Source organism: Bactrocera oleae, chromosome 5 (assembly GCF_042242935.1).
Source record: "Bactrocera oleae isolate idBacOlea1 chromosome 5, idBacOlea1, whole genome shotgun sequence".
NCBI lineage: Eukaryota > Metazoa > Arthropoda > Insecta > Diptera > Tephritidae > Bactrocera > Bactrocera oleae.
In genome coordinates, this window is record NC_091539.1 from 31,311,525 (window position 1) to 31,332,925 (window position 21,401).

A 21,401-nucleotide genomic window follows, 5' to 3' on the forward strand; every position below is an offset into this window, starting at 1 on the left:
TTTCCCGCCGTGCGGCTGGGTGTTTTTGTGACCTCTGGATTACCCATAGCTGTTATGTATCTGTTTTACCTATATTGTTCAGCTGTGGTTTACTGCTTAAAAACCTAACCTTTTGTGTGGTAAGTTTCTTTCTTTTTCACTTTAAGTCTTAGATTTTACGCCTTGTTGGCTTTCTTGAATTATCAGAAAAAGCTCCACTAATTCTCAGATTATGTAGACTGTAAAATTTTAATTCATAAGGACTCTTTTATTATTAAATTATTTTTAGTAATTAGGATAGATTTTTCAGACAACCTTCCACTAACACTCTCTCTACCTAAGTCCATATTTATTTATATAATTAATGATATAGCTGCAGCAAGCGTATGCGTCCAGAATGAATTGAATATCCATATTTGCTCTATGCAATTTAAGGATATTTTTATTATAGGCATTTAGAAGACCGAAAATTTTCTCTTTAGGAAAATGTGTTGCTTTTTTAAAGATGAGCGGAGAGCAAGCTTGTATCCTTCATAATCAGTGTTGATTCGCTCATCCGTCAAAAAATTTTCTAAGCAGTTCAACCGTGTTATTTCTTCCTCCGGGAGATCCGTTAGAGGTAATAGTTCCTGTATTTTTTGGAATTGAACGTTGTGTTGCTTAATACCTTCCTCATTCTTCAAAGGGAAAAGTATTTCTGTCCGTGGCATCGGCGGATATGGCATGTTGAATCGGCACACTTGTTTTCCATGTAGGTCTCTTAGGCAAGCTCGACCATGTCAGTGTTTTTGATACTGAATGAATTCCTGTAAGTCCAAATCATATCCATCGGTTGTGATGTGTCGGTCGATGAATGTTTCAACTTCATTTGTGTTGATGATTCCATCACTTTCCAATTGTGGTGCGTCACTTAGCCAGTACATGCCATGACAATGTGGTGATCTCCTATGCTGGAATTCAATTCTGTAATAGTAACGGACTACTAAATGCTCTCCAAACAGTCCGTTTTGTAGCATTTAGCATTTGGCGGAATCGATTGTCTAAATACCTGGAACATGTAAGGGTATCTGTCCTTATCAGCCTCGCCTTTACAGAGCTTGATAGAGCAGTAGCTTCCCCTTCCGAAATATCTACTTTATCTACCAGTTTTTTCAATATGTCCAACAGCTCAGGCCATTTTGTTTCTGCAGCAGACATTGTAATAAAAAATGTTGGCAAACCAAACTGACGGATCATGGCTAAAACTTTTTTCTTTTCAGCCTCCCAATGTGCAGGTGAGGATTGAAGTCCTTTGAGTACATGATAGCCATCATCATTCTGGATAAGGTTGCTGACAAAATTTTCATCCCTCACATTTGCAACAGTTATATTCCTTCATCCAGACTTTTTACGCAGGCAAATGGAAATTGCATTTTTAATGCGCTCTAACTCGTAGAACTTATAAATATACAGGATCACGTCCACGCGCACACAACGCCCATCATAGCGTCGAATTTCAGATCGTGCAATTTTGCTATAAGTTGTTGTGGATGCCCTCTTCTTTCCGCAGTAAATCGTTGGATACGACAACCAGCATAGTCGTCGGTTGTAACGTCCCTGGAGCATCTACCTTGTCCTGGTGCCATTGCAATCCGTTCAATGGATATATTTTCAACGGGTTTATTGTCCATTAAAGTCTCCTGACCACCTGGATTTAATTCTTCTTCCATTTCAAGTGGTACATTTTCCTGACGGGCGCAATAAATGGCAGCAGATAGTTTAGTGCCTCCAAAATCTCCGTCTCTGTCTCCGTCATAAAATTTTGCTCATATTCCAATCGACGTTTCAAGTGCACTTGAATAATATGGCTGTTGTCAAATCTTCGTGGCAGCATGGTGACTGTCTCTACAACAGAAATCGGAATATTCACCACTGCTCCACGAATAGCACATTGTCGTTCATATCCTAGGGAGATGATGCGCATAAATGGGATCCTCGGTGATATCAGTCTTTCCTCCAGACACGTTAAATCCTGAAGGCGTTCCGGAATATCCGGAAACTCCAATCCTTCCGAGAGACATATATTTGGTATCTTGCCTTTCCTAACAATCCGATAGCATGTGTTGCAAAAGTTGTACTTTTGGTTCGAAGACGGAAATTTTGATGACACCCGCATATTTCTGTGGGTCCTTTCTTTATCAACAATGCGTACATATCAAAAATATTGGCAGCTCGACGCTTTTTCTAAATTAAAATTTGCTCACGACGTCTTCTAATTGGATCTTCTCGACGACTTCTCCTCAATGCTGCATCTCGCTGCCTTTCTTCTTCTCTTATTATTGGATTCTGGTGCCGCACAGAACGTTCCATTGTGTCGCGAGTTTTGGTTCTTCGAGCGGAGGAGAAAATAAAAAATGCCGACAATGTTACTTCTGTGACATTATATTTTATTCTCTTTTTCTTTTCTAATTATTTTCTGCTTATATAACTACTAAAGTGATTACAATTTTCTTAATCTATTTCTTAGTTTTTCTATCTTCTTATTATTGGAGGAAATGCAATATTTGTTAAATATAATCTAATTTTCTATTGGATGCAAACAAACATGATTGTGTGGTTTACCCGATAATGTCTGGGTTTTCCTTACAGTCAAACATAAGAACCAAAACATGTTTGTATGCATTTGCATTATTTTCTTTTCTTCTTTATCTCTACTTGTTTCTTTTGTTCTAGTAATGTTTACTTGTTTTTCTTTAATCTTTTATTTTGACCAATTTACAATATTTTGCTGTGTGGTGTCTGGTTGGGGTGATAGTGTACACATAACTCGCGCTCCTGCTCCGCTGTCCTATATTCAGGATTCATTCGTCTGTTTTAATGTCCTACTGTGTCTCGCTCCTGCTCCGCTGCTCTGTATTCAGGATTCATTCGTCTAATTGAGTGTTCTGCGGTGTTGCGATCCTGCTTTTCAGCTCTATATTCCGGATTCAAGCGCCTGTTCGAATGTCCTACTGTGTCACGCTCCTGCTCCGCTGTCCTATATTCAGGATTCATTCGTCTGTTTGAGTGTTCTGCGGTGTTGCGTACCTGCTCATCAGCTCTATATTCCGAAATCAAACGTCTATTTGAATGACTGATCGTGTCACGCTCCTGTTCTGTAGCTCTGTGAAGTTGGTTCTGTCGTCTAGTGGAATGTGCAAAACTGTCACGAGTTCTTTCCTCATTGCGATACTCCAAATTTGAGCTGCGTAGTTCTGCAATATAGTCAGCGTTCCTCCGTCTATTAATTTCCAAATTTTGACTATATTGTCGTCGGCTTCGATGCAGAGCGACGTCTTTGTTCCTGCGATTGCCTAGATACACTTGGCATTTTCATAAATTATTTAAAAAAAAATTATACAAATAAAAAATATAATAAAATATTAATAAATTAAGTAATAATAATATAATTAAAAGAATGCGTATTATTTAAAAAAGGATTTTGTTTCGCTGGTTTTGAAAGTTGTTTGCGTTGTTGAAAATTTAACCTGCTCGCGTAAACTAAAGTGATCCGAATGTTGTTAATTACAAAAGATGCAAAACCTGTTTTTTACCTAGGTTATACTTTCTACCTGTTCTTGGAACTATGTTTATTTCCTATGTTTTGTTTTGTACTTAAACAGCAGTTAATTTGGGTTTTAAAACGGGATAATTATGTTTACATAGTTAGTTCTCTATTATTATTAATAAATAAGAATATATCTTGAAAAATTACGGATTTATTTATTTTATGGGTAACTAAACAATATTTTTGTTCCTTGCTCTTATGTATACATTCTTAACATTATTTTCTACTTACCTTCATACAAAAATTTATTTAGATCGGTCAGTTTGTATGGCTAACTATATACTATAGTGTCCGAACTGAACAATTTTTGCGGAAATTTCATTATTACCTTAGACTATAACCCATACCAAAGTTTGTAAACATATCTTGTCAAATGAAAACGTTTCCCATGCAAGCACTTGATTCCGATCGTTCAGCCGATCAGCAGCTATAAACTATAGTGATCCGATCTATACAATTTCTTCGGATATTACATTTTTGCCTTAGACAATAACCCATGCCAAATTTCGTAAACATATCTCGTCAAATGATAAAATTTTCCATGCAAGCACTTGATTCCGATCGTTCAGTTTGTATGGCAGCTATATACTCTAGTAATCCGATCTATACAATTTCTTCGGAGATTACATTTTTGCCTTAAATAATAATCCATTCCAAATTTTGTGAAAACACCTCGTCAAATAAAAAAGTTTCCCATACAAGTACTTAATTCCGATTGTTGAGTTTGTATGGCAGCTATATGCTAAAGTGGTCCGATATCGGCCGTTCCGACAAATGAGCAGCTTCTTAGTGAGAAAAGGACAGGTGCAAAGTTTTAGACCGATAGCTTAAAAACTGAGGGACTAGTTTGCATATATACAGACGGACGGACATGGCTAAATCAACTCAGCTCGTCACGGTAGTCATTTATGTATATATTTTATAAGGTCTCCGACGTTTCCTTCTGGGTGTTACAAACTTCGTGGCAAACTTAATATACCCCGTTCAGGGTATAAAAAAAAGATACGTGTGGCACTCGATTTCCGCGGTAAAGCTATTGCAAGCATTTTTTATCAACTTATGCAATTATAATTGTTTATTTATTTTATATTCAGTCTTTTTTCAATCATATTAATTCAAGTTAACACTTTTTAGGCGTGGTGACCGATAAGTAAACACAATATTTTCTTTAATTGAATAAATTTAAAATTAATATTGTTGAAAATGTATTTTATTATCTTACAATACATGTAGGTAATTCAGGCGTATTTATCATTGATGAAGGGATGCCCAACTTATTCCAGTGTGAGAGCGCCTTAAAATTAGCGTTTTTATAACATTTTCCATTGTACCCAGATCAAATCAAATTAAAATATCCAACATTTATTAGTATTAAATATTATTATACATGTATCCGTTAAACATATACAGAAACTATTTGAACTCTTTTTTGAGATTTTGTAATATATTAAAACAATTGATTTTTGAACTTTTAATACTTGATAAATGTATTAGCTCTCAATTAATAAATGTTTTTTATAATTTTTATTTATAATTTAAAATTATAATAACTATAAATTTATATTTACAATTTTTGAAAGATGAGATTGGCATCTCCTTATCTCTGATTGACACTACAGATTTATAGTAACTGAAATAAGAAACATAAGTTTGAGACTTGATATCCTCTAAATATCTGGAAAATACCGCGTCAATGGTGGTCTCATATTTTGTTGTAGATTCTTGTGGATCATTATTCATTTTCAAATTCAAATTTTCCGAAAGAAAAATTGTCAACCGCTCTGATATTTTATCAGCGAAGTTGATGTTGAAATGGCCAGCCAAGATAAGTGGAAATTTATAACCATTGATAATTCGATTGAAATACCTAATTTCAATTGTTTTGTTCAATTCAAACGATATACTGTTCCAAAAGGTGGGGTAGCTATTTACCAAAATAGTAATAATGTTACTAATATTATGACTCCGAATATTGAAAAATTTATTCGTTATTAATTAAGCTTTTATTAAATTCCATATTTTTATTTGTCATTCAAAAATGGTAATTGTATATTAATTTTGAATCACCCTGTGATGGAATTATCGGACAAGTAGTTTAAAACATGACTTTGGTATGGGAGGTAAGCATGGCTACTCTCCGATTAAAAAATGTATATTAGTTTCATTTTTATAAAGACCTGAATTTGTAACAGTACTTCTGGCGGGACCAAGTATATCGATTCCACGAAAACGAATAAACAACAATATTAAGATTTCTTGTCATATTTTTATCGCTTTTTTGCAAAAATGTATCCAAAGCTGCGTCAACTGAAACATCTACTATGTCTCTGTGAACATTCATGGATGCTAGACCGTAGAGTTTCTCTTGGAAAACTTCGTTCAGGCGTTGCTATTGACACGGGCAAAACCGCGGGTATACGTAAAATCTTAAATACATTTGCGAGAGATGTTTTATTTGCATCGAGTCGAGAGTGTTTCGGGAATGTTTGCTAAAGTTCGCTGCTTGCACATCGTAGCCTCCATGAATACATTTTTTTTCTATTATTCGATCACTTTGTCAAGAAATGTCAAGAAATCAAGAAACCTTGTTTTTCAGTTTTTCCTTCAAAAAAATGGTAATTTGGAATCAAAACACAAAAGTTATCCAAAAGTAATTTGTAGTCTAGCTCTTCAAGTGAGCAATAAATGTACGTGTCGAGAAAGGAATTTAAAATGCAAAGTTAAAGTTTCTTCGGGGTCTTTCGTTTTGAGATTAAAACGATACATTTGGACAATACTATATCGTGATACCTTGATTTCTGTATCTAGTTCAGTACACACTTCTTCAACGTGTTCGAAGATCAAATGAAAGTTTGAGTTTTGCCACATTAATTAAATTTCTTTTGAAGCGTCTTATTCTAATCGCATTGTTTCTGCAAGATCCTCAATAGGTGACTGTAATTGGATACTAAGAGATATAATTACAGTAATTACCGATCGCCTAATGAAAAAGTTGCGAAGCTTTAGTTGAAGTCTTCTTACTTCTTTAAGTACTCTAACTACAAATGGATGCATCCCGATATCAGTTGAAACGGCTTCATAGTATTCAGTTGAGTTGAGTCGAGTATACAGATTTAAGGTTCTGCTTCTGAATTGGTTTTCTAATTTGCCTTTCCTGTACCATCTTGAGCGTAAAATTTAATGCCTCTAACTCATTTATTTATCGAGTTATTGCCCTTTTACTAGTTTTCAATATAACCGTTATATGGGCGATTACAGTTATAATCCGATTTTACCCATTATCACATTGTCATAGAAGTGACAAAAAGGTGCGTCCTCAGTGAATTTGTTAAGTTTAGCTTTAATGATTTAAGAGATACATATGTATTATACACATATTTAGGGCTTGTCCATGCCCATTATAGGCTTGCGATAATTGGCGTTTCATAGGAATTCAACTCGTCCTGTCATTCTAATCATATATTTATTTATATTATATATATGTGTATGATCTATCTCGATTAGTTTTAGGAGATACAACACATCACACTTCATCTGTTCATTTGAGTTTTTCTACTACTAAAGCTGATGTCGCTAATTTCATCTCGCCACTTAATGCAGCAGTTATTATATACAATAATATTAAATAACTTAAGAGCTAACAAGTAAGGAAGAGCTTAGTTCATAATTCTATAGTCTCACAACTTGCCAGGATCAAAGCCGGTGAAATACCTTCTAGTGTTTGAAACTCTTATATAAGTCTTATCAATTTTCTTATATAAGGTATATTTTGACCCGATTGTATCCAGTTTTGTTATAATAATAATAATAACCCAACGATTACCCTCCTCCCGCCCAACCGACGCGAGGGGCGCAATCCGCATACGTGAGGAATTAGCCGAGTCAGAAAAGGCAAGAGAGTTTTTTAAGTGTTGAGATCTAAAACTGCTCAGCTACAGAAACAAAAATTTCAACAGCTAAGATCTAAAGTTACAATATAATATCTAAAGTTACAATAAAATAATTTTCATGTATTAAGAGAAAACAATAAAGTCTTTTTAATTTAGAAAAGTGAGTCAGATAAGTCAAATGTGCTGGAATGAGAATTAAAATCATGAGATATACGGCGGAATGGCTCGTTTAGTTCAAAATTTGATCTACAGGATTTTAGCAGTCAAGGTCTAAACTGCTTCGAAAATCGAACCGGGATATTAAATTTAATTTCAGACAGGAGAAAAGAACTGCAAATAGTTCCATTCAAAAGTTTCACTAAGAATATTATGCCAAGCATTTCCCTACGACTAGAAAGTGTAGGTAGATTAATAAGTTTTAAACGACTAGTGTATGGAGGTAGACTTTCCACAGAATCCCATCGGAAATGCGCTAAGGCGAAAAGTAAAAATTGTTTTTGAACCAACTCTAACTTGTCAGAATGGATTTGGTAGCTAGCGTTCCATACCACAGAGCCATATTCCAATATAGGTCTAACCAAAGTTGTATAAAGTGTTTTAGTAATATACGGATCTCTAAATTCTTTAGACCAACGTTTAACAAAACTGAGGACAGCTTTTGCTTTCAAGACCATGGTATCAATATGAAGCTTAATTTCATACTTAGGGTCAATATTAACTCCCAAATCAACATAGTTAAAAACTTGCTCTAGAATATGGTGTTTTATTACATAAGAAGAGGGGTGCACAGATCTACGGGAAAAGCACATCATCTTACATTTATTGAGATTCAATGGCAAATCATTTCTATCACACCATGCAACCAAATTGTTTAAGTCTGTTTGCAACAGACACCTTTCCTCAGTTGAAGTATATGATTTAAAAAGCTTTACGTCGTCAGCGTATAATAAAATTTTTGAGAATTCTATTACTGAAGAGATATCGTTAATAAACAACAAGAACAGAATCGGGCCAAGATGACTACCTTGCGAAACACCTGAAGAAACATTAATTGTATCTGAAGGTGTATCCTCAAATATCACTCGTTGTGTTCTATTATAAAGATAGGAAGATACCCATTGAAGGAATCTTGGCTGAAAGCCCAGCAGATCAAGTTTATGTATGAGAATCGAGAGATTTACTTTATCGAAAGCTTTGCTAAAGTCTGTGTATATAACATCCGTATGCTTATGTTCCCTAAAACCCAATGATACGTGGTTTACAAAATCAAGTAAGTTTGTTATAGTCGAATTCCCTTTACGAAATCCATGCTGAGATGAGGAAATTAACGGAGAAATCGAAAAGGTTATATGGTCAGTGATGATAGCTTCAAAAAGTTTAGGTATAACTGATAGTTTTGCGATACCTCTATAGTTTTCAATGTTGGATCTAAATCCACTTTTATGCAAAGGGATTATAAATGACTGTTTCCATATTGCAGGAAATATACCGTGTTTAAGAGAGGAATTATTGCGACATATAATTATCAGAAATAGAGGCTCTCTGAATTTTCTTAAGAAACCTCACAGATTGACCAATATAGAAGGTATGAAGTCAAGTCGACATTTAAGAATCCGTATATTAGATATATGGGGACTAGGAGTAATACTTCTCCTTCTTCTTCTCCTGATTTCATCTATTTTAGGCAAAATGACACGCTATTATTAGAAAGAGATTTTTCTGAATTTCAGGAAGATTTCCTTCATAATGACTGAAAGATGCGGTATTAGGACAACGGCAAGTTCAAAAAAATTTATATTTGGTAATTAGGGCTAAGGGAAGTATTGGCCCGCTTTGACCCGTTTTGGCACAAGGGCATGATGGTATCACAAAAATATTCTCACTCTATTTCTAAAACTCACAGATTGATGGATATGTTCGGAAAAAAATCACTTATGTGCACTGAGGTACATATATATGGTCTTTGGTACCTGGGTCCTTCATAATGTGAGCAAATTTTTGTTCTGATAACTTCATGTGTATTGTATATTGTAAACTGAAAACAATAAAAAGCCTAATAAACCCATAGAGTATTCATATTTTTACTGACCGATAAGTTTACTCCCTTCCATCAGAAAATTACTGGAAAAGGTTGTCAAAGAAAAATTTACAGTTTTTGTTGAAAACACTGAGACACTTCCAACCCAACAGTTCGGTTTTTGGAAAGGAATATGATACTGTTCATTTTCTAGTTAGAATAAGAAAAGTCATAATTAGCAATTTCATATGCAACATCACATGAACATGATGCATCAACTTGACTTAGTGTATAAATTTAACGATTGAACTAATTAAAATCGAATTAAAAATTAAAACTTTTTATCAAAAAAAGATGCTCTGAGTTTCATTAACCCTTATGTTAGGTACCCACCGCGGTTTATTTGAGTGAGTAGCTTAAAATAAAGTTCAATATTTCATTTTAAGCTCTCAAATCGTCGTTTTTTAACTTAAAAGAAAGCTATTTGTGAGTTCATTCAATTGATTTATTTTTATACTCTCGCAACCTGTTGCTACAGAGTATAATAGTTTTGTTCACCTAACGGTTGTTTGTATCACCTAAAACTAATCGAGTTAGATATAGGGATATATAATATGTATATAAATGATCAGGATGAAGAGACGAGTTGAAATCCGGGTGACTGTCCGTCTGTCCCTCCGTCCGACTGTCTGTCTGTCCGTCCGTGCAAGCTGTAACTTGAGTAAAAATTGAGATATCTTTATAAAACTTGGTAGACATGTTTCTGGGTACCGTGAGTCGGTTGGTATTGCAGATGGGCGTAATCGGACCACTGCCACGCCCACAAAACGCCCTTAATCAAAAACAAATAAATTACCATAACTAAGCTCCGCAATAAGATAAAAGACTGTTATTTGGTACACAGGATCACATTAGGGAGGGGCATCTGCAGTTAAAATTTTTTTTAAAAGTAGGCGTGGTCCCGCCTCTAATAGGTTTAATGTGCATATCTCCTAAACCGCTAATGTTATATTAACAAAATTCACTGGAAGCAAATTTTTTTAGAACCTCTATTGACGGTGTGAAAATAGTTGATATCGGGTGGCAACTCCGCCCACTCCCCATATAACGTACTGTTAAAACTACTAAAAGCGCTATAAATCAAGCACTAAACACGCCAGAGACATTAAATTTTATCTCTGGGATGGTATGAGATGACTTTATAGGAACCGCGTTCAAAATTGGACAGTGGGCGTGGCACCATTTCATTTCACCGATTTTAACCAAAATCGGTTTCTATGTCATAGTGCGAAAATGGGCGAAATCGGACTACAACCACGTCTATTTCCCATATAACACCATTTTAATTTCCATCTGATTCTCCACTATGCATATCAAGCAACAATGATTATATCGGGGTAAAACTTTGCGTGAATAATATGTTTAAAGTATGTCACCTTGTGACCAAAAATTGTCTAAATCGAACCATAACTGTTCAAGCCCCAAAGTACTAAATATGTGAACCCCAGTGCCTATAGTTGACCTTCTACCGAAAATATCAGTCAATCCACAAAGAAATCTCAAACGAGTATGCCATTTGACTTTGCGAGAGTATAAAATGTTCGGTTACATCCGAATTTAGCCCTTCCTTACTTGTTTTTATTATACAAATTTATTATTTCTGAATGCATTGTAGATATCAAAAAGACAGCTTAATTTTTTTAAGGAACGTAGGAACACATAGTAACCTTTTCTTGAAAACTGTCGAATACTGCTCCCGTGTCTTATTCGCTCCCATAACAGTAGAGATGTAAGGGTTATTCTTTTTTAGCGTGCCAACAATGGTAATATTTCACGACAACAAATGTTTAGCAACATGTACAGTAGTAAAAAAGTTATCCATGCAGATGTTTCTACCACTACCTCGGTATGGAGCCGCCAATTCTTTCACTACTCTTTCACCCTGATTTTTTTCTCAAGTATTATCTGTTTTACCAGTGTACATAATCCGTTGCAAAGGATATGCGTTTCCTGCATCACAAATCCACTAGATCTTTATACCATACTTAGCTGGTTTCGATGGAATATATTGAGTAAATCCAGTTCGGCCCCGGTATGGATAAAGCTGTTCATCAATCGTCAAGTTAGCTATTGGTTTGTACATCTGAGCTAAATTTGAATTCAACATTGTGCACACATCACGAATTGGAGCTGTCTTGTCTTCTTTTTTACGATCACTTCGAGTATTACCATCGTCGAATCGCAAAAAACGCAGAATATTATGAAATCTCGTCAATTCCATCGTCGCACGATACAGCGGATAAGAATTGGAGTGCCACATGTCAAATTGATCTGTATTCGAATTATTTGCTCCAGCACAAATCAATTTGAAAGTCTCGCTAATTGACAGCGTTTCCGTACTACGATGGGGCCCACTCCACTGGCATTATGAGCTGCGGTCTGATGCTGAGTTGGTGGAATTTCGTTCCACACTGTTTTATCTTTGGCAATAAAACTCCCAGATGGTTCTTGAGCTCTTCCTAAAATAATAGTAACCACATTAATTAATTATTTAAGAAAAAGAATTTAAATTTAATCATTGCAAGAACATATATTTTACTACCTTCAGGCTCAGCTGTTTCTACTTCATTGTCATCATCCTCGCTACTCTCAACTTCTTCTTCTACTGCTGAATTCTCTTCAGCGATTTCTTCTGTATCTTCTGGTTCGTCACGCACTGAATTACCTTGTTGATTTTGATGTCTAGCTCTATTTGCTGGAGTCCAGTCTTCGTCATCGCTATCAGAAACCCTACTAGTTTCCTCAAGTACTCATTACTTTCGGGTGCACTTAACCTAATAAATTAAATATTATGTGATGTACGTCTTAAATAATTATATTACACAAAATTGTAATTAAAATATTTACAAATGTTAAATATATGTAACGTTTACTTACCGAGCATAGACAGCTCTCAATAATTGTTCCATAGCTTTATTTTTCACTGTCAAGAGAACACCAAATGAAACACGTCTGATCCCACCAAAAATCTGTTACATACTAAAAATGCTCGAATCTAGAGCGCGATAGAAAACAAAGAAATAACCTTGAGTTTTCTTTCTCTATCCTCTATCGAAATAGGTTTCAGATGTCATACCCGATTCTACGTTGCTATTTTTTTTCTTTAAATTGTCACTGACTATTAATATTTTTTTTTTATAAAATAAACAAAATTTTTAATACTCAGATCGTGGTTGCTAAAAGACGTCGGTAAAGTTGGTTACTAACATAAAGGTTAAGGTACCTCACAAGCCATCACCAATATATGGAGTAAAGTAAACCGGATATTTGAAAATCCCGATATTAATTAAAAAGGGCTAGAGAAGTTTTCACCAGTTATTGGAAAAAAAATACTCTCCCAATTCCATTAAGATAATTCACATATTTGCCGATATAAAGTCAACTGGAAGTGCGAAAATCTTTATATTAAATATATGGGGGCTAAGGAAATTATTCATCCGATTTAATCTATTTTTGGCATACAGCCTCTATCAGCATATCCGTTATCAGTTATCAGGAAAGGATTTGCACAAAATTTTAATAATATATCTCACAGATTGACCAATATTTTCGATTATATGTTCGCCGTAGGAACTGGAGTCTGGTCATAAGGTGGCACATTTTAAGCGCCCTTTTTGTGCAAACATCGTCCTTCTCCTATAAATCTCGGGTGTGAAATTAAATGTCTCGGACTCATTTATTAATCGGTTTATCACATGGTTTTTAAAAACCGCAATATGGGGTGTGGCCGGTATTATAATCCGATCTAATCCATTTTCATCACTGTCAGTAGGGGCGCCAAAAAGATTTGGTTATTATAACTTAAGTGGTTAAGGAGATACGTACATTAAATAAGAGTAAACGTGTGTTCTCCTTTGCAAACTGAAAGGTTTTGAAGAGTCGAAAGTTCCTCAATAATACCACTTCGGAAAAGAAACTCTTTTGTCGCATTGGAGCCAACTCTTATATCGCTCAAGATACTGTATCCAAGTCTGCAGGTACTTGAGACATCAGCTTAAAAACTGACTTGATGTTTAAAACGCATGAGCAGTTCAAAAAAGCATTTCGATAAAATATATTTTAACAGGTGTACGAATAGAAAAGAAAAGTGTTAGTATAAATAAACAAGTAAGGAAGGGCTAAGTTCGGATGTAACCGAACATTTTATACTCTCGCAAAGTCAAATGGTATACTCGTTTGAGATTTCTTTGTGGATTGGCTCATATTTTCGGTAGAAGGTCAACTATAGGCACTGGGGTCCACATATTTAGTACTTAGGGGCTTGAACAGTTTTGGTTCGATTTAGACAATTTTTGGTTACAAGGTGCCACACTTTAAACGTATTATTCACGCAAAGTTTTATCCCGATATAATCATTGTTGCTTGATATGCATAGTGGAGAATCAGATGGAATTAAAAATGGTGTTATATGGGATATGTACATTAAACCTATTAGAGGCGGGACCACGCCTTTTCCTCTCCGATAAATACTTTTGATTTTATAAACAATTTAATCTGAAATTTCGGTGAAAAATCGTTTTTTTTTTTAGAAACCGCCATTGTGTCAAAAATTGTATTATGCTTATTCTTTCGATTAATTACTAGATTTAACATTACTTTAACGAAATCTGTTTGGTTTTTTAATTTCAGATGATCCAGTTCAGAGACATAGTGGTCTCCGAAAAACGTCTCTTTTAAGAGGAGCTCCCTGAGATAAACTGTAGCTCTTTTCCAAATAAATATTTTTACTAGTATTAAGTCTTAAAATATAGTTAAAAGATATCATAATATGTGTATACATTTTTGGATCAATAGATTTAAAAGTTTTCTCAGAAAATCTTCTGGAAAGTTCGCTTTTTTTCGGCCTTCTAACTGTATATAACCCCATAAAGGAACGAGAAGGTACAGGTTCGATAACGAACCTTTGTAAAATTTCAACAGGAAAATTCACCTCACAAGTAGGGAATTCACTCCTTGATATATAATATAAACATTGTTTTGATTTTTAGCAGAAGGGAATTTGTATAAGTTAGGCCATTTTTGTTGTTAACATTCTCAACCAGGGAATGTGATATTTTTTTTAATCTACAATGGCTAAGAAAAAAAAAACAAATTTTTTCGCTCCACCCTAACGTACACATGTATTTATGTATGCACACATTCTTGATATTACAGGATTAACAGGCCTCAGGAAACTGCAACAAAATTTAGGCAAATAGTATTGGTATTATTGCGAGTAGCTGCACAAGGAATCTGAGTGATGGAAATCGCAGGATGCAAGAGACAAACCCTTTCCAGAGGACGTCAACTACGTCCATGCCCATTCAACACCCTTGTTATTGAAAAACCAGCGAGAGCGAGGTCGTCGTCACCAGCGGTGTGCGATACCACGCCTCTGATGAAAGCGGTACAACCTCGTGGAGACTGTGTGTCTGAATTAGGAGATGCCATCAAGAAGCTGATCGAAATAATGCGAAAAATGGCACGCAAATGCTTAAATGGAGCACATTGTAAAAAACTACGGGAGCGACACCAAAGAGGCTACAAGATGAAATACATCTGAAACGAAAGACACCGCCAAATAAATTATGTTTAATATTCTAAAAGCTTGTTTTACGGAAACTCTCGTAGAGCTGTGAATATTGTTGTACTTCAACTGCTCTGCCGTTAAAAAACTATTATCCGCATACGGTACCCATATAAACATTTCCAAAGAATATGCTGTATCTCCTAATAGGTGGCATTCAGGAGGAAATCTTATTAAGTTATTAGTGATTGCTCCTCTTACCAGTCTACTTTTCCAAATACTAGCATCATGACAACGGTCGGGGTAGCCTACGAAGACATCTGTAAATTTCATGTCCCTGTCTACGACTGCCTGTTGAAAGCAAAATGCAACAGTTATATATTATATTTTAACAAGCGTTTAGATTTTTTAATTGCTTACCTGTACTACCACTGAGTATGTTCCTTTTCGATGGACAACAAGCTGGCATGTGTGTGACCTCTACACTCATTAGTGACCATCAAGCTATTATGCTTGAAATCGGGCACCCAGCACCCAAATCGAAAGAGAACGCTTGCATAACCAGTACAAACGAAAGTATGGAAGGCCGAAAACTTAGACGACGAACTTTTTAAACCTTTGGTAGACGGAAATATGAGTTGCGTGGAAGATGCAGATCGACAGGCGGAGACACACTAGCAAATCATGCGACACTTCTATTAGAAGAAGACATTATCTTACGAGGCAGCTGGGATCATAGCGGCTATCATACCAGCGGACATAATGACCATAGACATCAAAAGAGTTTACGACGGCTCCAAGAGTATAGGAAGACGACTTACGGTTGTGGAGCGGAAAGACGAATGGCAAAAAAGCATCAATGAATGGCAGAAACGATGGTACGCAGCAACAAAGGCAAGATTAGACAGGCTTATTGGAAGCGTGCAGGTGTGGTAGAGAGGAAACATGAAGAAAGAAATTTCTGCTTGACGCAGTTTATGATGGGGCATGGTTGTTTCAGAGAATACGGCCATAATGACAGAACAGTAGCGGAGAAAACGCGCTGCACATCTTCTTTTCCTACCCGAGGTATGGAAATGAGAGAGCAAATTTGGAGAAGCTAATAGCGGCGCCAAATAACATAGTGTGTTACATGGTGTGGGATCGAGTGAGAATATGATCCGGGATAGTTCTGCAAGAACTTATAAGGAAACGGAGTAAAAGTAGAAGGATGAAAGAGAGATAGGTCTGAAAGGCGTGACTGACGAGCCGAATGACTAAACTTTGCCTCACGATATACAATAGTTAAGGGTTCAGCACGTAGGCGCATTGTTCCGCAAATCTGGATGGGCGCGTCCCGATTGAGGTGCACCTTTAGCATACAACGTCCGGTGTGTTTAACGTGGGTACCTGCTGACTACAGTTTTACTCCTAAAATGCCAGAAATTTTTCAGAACTGATTGGTAGTGTGGAATGGACACACTAACCACCTTGGTAGGGTTCGAGGCCTATCTAAAACCTCTGCCGTACTTTGGGTCCGGCACCCGGTTGCAATGTAACTCCACATTCAACTGACAAACAATTCACGCGCATACGACCCTAACTGTTCGGTATTCCGTCCTACTGGAGATCGGACCACTAACATCTAAACGTCCGTCAGTCCAGCTAATCCCCATACCACCGAGATCCCTAATATCCGAGTACATCGGGCACTCCGCAAACAAGTGAAGATGAAGTGCAAACAATTATTCCTTATTAACCCTCAACAAACCTAACATCCGAGACGATGTACTCATAAGTCACCCGATCGTCAAGACTATTGTCGCAACAGTCCAGAAATCCAACCATTCCGCAGCAATGACACACTCAAGCCCTTTCTTAACCTGATTGCAACAGCTCGCTCTATGACAATCAGGTCAAGAGGGGGTACACCTAACAAAACCTGCATCGCATCCATTGAAACGGTGCGTCATACAGGCAATCATACAATAATCATGCAACTTTGCACTGAGAGCAATTTTCGACGACCCGAAACCGTCATTGCTGATTCCCACCATATTGCGACTTCATAAGTGGAACAAGCCACAAATAAATCACGATATATGGTGCGAACAGCGGCGTCGAAGGCTCCAATCGCTCCTCAAAATGCGTCGCACTTAACGACCCCGGCAGATCTTATAGACCTGACCCCAAGGGTCATTTCTATTTTCTCCTACAAAATTCGTCCACTCCTCTTTTTTGTCCAACATTTTCTTATACTCCCTAATCGCAAAACTAAATTCATACCTAACCTGGGACAGCCTGTCAAAATTGTACCGTCGAGCGCGTTGCAATTTTCGTCTCAATCGTCTGACAGTCCCCCTCTTCCAGACTAACTCACGCGTTCATCACTTGATTTTTCTAACCATAAAACTTTCACACTTTCTAAAAACCCTATCATTTACCCTCCGCACTACCTCGTATAGCCGAGCAATTTACCTCCCCCTACCTGGGGGCTAAGAGAAGTATTGACCTGATTCAACTCATTTTTGACATATATACAGGAAAGGATTATCTCCGAATTCCAATTGTATACTTATCACATATGTACATTGGACGATAGTTTCGGCAAGGACACTGGAGTCCTCATATTCACTTATGGTGTTTTATTTGTATACTGGAATGTGAATGAATCAGATGGAACTTAAAATTGTATTATATAGGAAGTATGTAGTATAAAAGAATTTAATGTAATGAATTTGGTTTAAATCGGTCGAGCAGGTCCCGACATATGTGACTTCATCTAAAAGTGGTTGGTGCCACGCCCAACGACCAATTTTAGTATATATAATCGTTTGATCGATTGGCCCTTCTGAATAGGCATTAAATGAAATTGGGAGGACTTCGCTCTAAATAAGTACCTGAGAAATAGCACATTTCAGTCGAATACCGACGTATCAAAAACAGCAGAAGGAATTGGTGCAGAGGCAGTGGAATCATGATCCAAACTCTCAGGGAGTAAATAGAGAAAATATCACAGAGAGATGTAATTATCCCTTAGTAAGAATAGTCCCGGAAAGAAAAAAGACGGCAGGGTAACTATTTTGAAAAGGTTCAAACATATAACCATTCCCCAGAATACTGTCGCTTCTATGATCTTGCTGCGGTGGAGTCAACGCCACACCCATCAACCGAGGCGCGTTGTTGAGCATTCTTAAAGTACTGGGTTTCATAAAGTGATGTGATATGGGAGTAGGACACAATACAGAGTTCACAGTGCATATTTCATTCTTAATATATCTATATATATTTTTACAAAGTATAATTTGCTTAAACTTTCGATAATGGGACTCCCTAGATTTTAATTAAATTAATATTTTATCCGATTATTTATGGTATATTTGCATTTTAAATTGTACTTTGCTTAGGATGTGGTTTACATTATATAATATATTTAGCCTACAACTACACGTCTTCTGACAACACGTCCGCCGCCATTGCCGCCGTTAACTCCACTACCTCCATTTCCACGCCTTGTTGTTCTAATGATCCTGATTCTTCGGGTGGTTCTTCTTCTTCGTGTGGTTGTTCTTCTTCTTCGTGTGGTTCTTCTTCTTCTTCTGGTAGTTCTCCTCCTTGTAGTTGAAGTGCTCGCTACTGTTGTTGTATTGGTGGTGCTACCAGCTGCGGGTACCGTGGTTGCATTACTAGGAGCTGCGGTGGCAGTGGTATTTGTAGTAGTTGCGTTTTGCGCCTGTACATATGCCAGGCATGCTGCTAAGGCAAGGAATAATATAAAATAATGTTTCATTTTGAAAGAAGTTAACGATTCAACTCGTAGAAATGAAAGTCTACTGTTGAACACTTTAGAATTAAGGGCTTATATAGTAGGCGACCACACTAAAATTCGCTGGCACGCACTGCTATGCGTATTTGCATAACCATTTTTTATTTACTCAAATTTGTTTACAATTATTAGGCAAAAACTGGGTGCGCGTTCCATCCATCTGAGCTCATAATTAGGCTTAGAAAATTTATATGTAGAGTATACAAACATTTCCTCAACTGTATAAACGCAATATGCGTTAGTAACGCTTCAAGATTTTCAGTACGAAAATAAACAAAATTTTGTTTTGTATTAGATTTTTTACCGATGATTATACATTATTCACACATATTCCCCTTACCCTTGTGGGCCTGTTACTAGCCTTCTGAATGTCGGAGTTCCGATTCTGGCTATTTATTAAATACCCTTGGCGTTTGGAGTTTCATAAGTGTGTCAAGTTTCAACAAAATATCTCAATTTTGATGAAAGTAATAGGTATCATGGCTTAAACTAAGATTAAACAAGTAAGGAAGGGCTAAGTTCGGATGTAATCGAACATTTTATACTCTCGCAAAGTCAAATGGTATACTCGTTTGAAATTTCTTTGTGGATTGGCTGATGTTTTCGGTAGAAGGTCAACTATAGGCACTGTGGTCCACATATTTAGTACTTAGGGGCTTGAACAGTTTTGGTTCGATTTAGACAATTTTTGGTCACAAGGTGGCATACTTTAAACGTATTATTCAGGCAAAGTTTTACCCCGATATAATCATTGTTGCTTGATATGCATTGTGGAAAGTGAAAGAATCAGATGGAATTGAAAATGGTGTTATATGGGAAATAGGCGTGGTTGTAGCCCGATTTCGCCCATTTTCGCACTATAACATAGAAATATGAAAATAACGTTATGTACCGAATTTTGTTGAAATTGGTTAAGCAGATCTCAAGATATGGGTTTTCACCTAAAAGCGGGCTGTGCCACGCCCACTGTCTAATTTTGAACGCGGTTCCTATAAAGTCATCTCATACCATCGCAGAGATAAAATTCTCTAAATGTCTCTGGCGTGTTTAGTGCTTGATTTATCGCGCTTTTAGTAGTTTTTAACAGTACCGTTATATGGGGAGTGGGCGGAGTTGCCACCCGATTTCAACTATTTTCACACCGTCAATAGAGGTTCTAAAAAAATTTGCTTCCAGTGAATTTTGTTAATATAACATTAGCGGTTTAGGAGATATACTCATTAAGTCTATTAGAGGCGGGACCACGCCAACTTTAAAAAAAAAAATTCAACTGCAGATGCCCCTCCCTAATGTGATCCTGTGTACCAAATAACAGTCTTGTATCTTATTGCGGAGCTTAGTTATGGCAATTTATTTGTTTTTGGTTAATGGCGTTTTGTGGGCGGGGCAGTGGTCCGATTATGCCCATCTGCAATACCAACCGTCTCACGGTACCAAGAAACATGTCTACCAAGTTTCATAAAGATATCTCATTTTACTCAAGTTACGGCTTGCACGGACGGACGGTCAGACGGACAGACAGTCACCCGGATTTCAACTCGTCTCTTCACCCTGATCATTTATATATATATAACCCTATATCTAACTCAATTAATTTTAGGTGATACAAACAACCGTTAGGTTGCAAAAGTATAAAAACATGGAAAATCGTTTAAGAGCTAAATCTACTATAAATTTTGTGAAACTGTCTCTACAGTGATGCAAATATATACTTAGAATTCTGGAATGATATCTTAGTGTTACAAATGAATAATAATAAATCACTATTATAGCTCAACTTCCCATTTCCTTTAAAGGATTTAAGTATCTTGTTTATTTTTTTTCGAAAAATACCGTTTTCTGCGCCACCCATGCTCTGCAAAATTCCATGTAACAGATATATTAAGTATCGTTGTGATCCTTAAACTTATACTCAATTATTGCTTTTATGGACACTATGGAAAACAGTATACAAATAGGTGTTACTAACAACCGTTAAGTGAACTAAAATTTTACAAGAAAGAAACATTGTTTATTTTACAAGATATCTTCACGAAATTGGATATTCTCTTGAATTTGGTACAAGGGATCATAGTTAAAAAGATTGTGCTATACAACAGTTACAAATATCTTACATACTCGACCAATTCTGGTGGCGACCGAACTTTTAAGTAATTTTGGATTTCTAAAGGCATGGTACATACGACTAAAATTGCGAAAACTGTTTAACAAATTATGTCAGAAGCATTAAATCTTACTATAAGGATGATACACCTGGCTGCGTGTGCTTTAGGTGAAATCTGATATTTCAACTAATGTTTGATCGATCGATTTTTTTATTTGTGTTGCAAATTTATATTATATTTTGAATGAGAATTATATCGAATTTCCTGTTATCAAAACCATTCGCAATGGTTGACAATTTCCATTCAAAAATCTACGGAATATAAGGAGGATTTTTTGGCCTAAAACTGACAATGTGGATAGCTTTCTGAAACATGTATAATGAATGTAGTTAAGTGTTCGTAAACATAACGCGGTTTGGATTTTAATATAGATATATACCTATATTATATTAA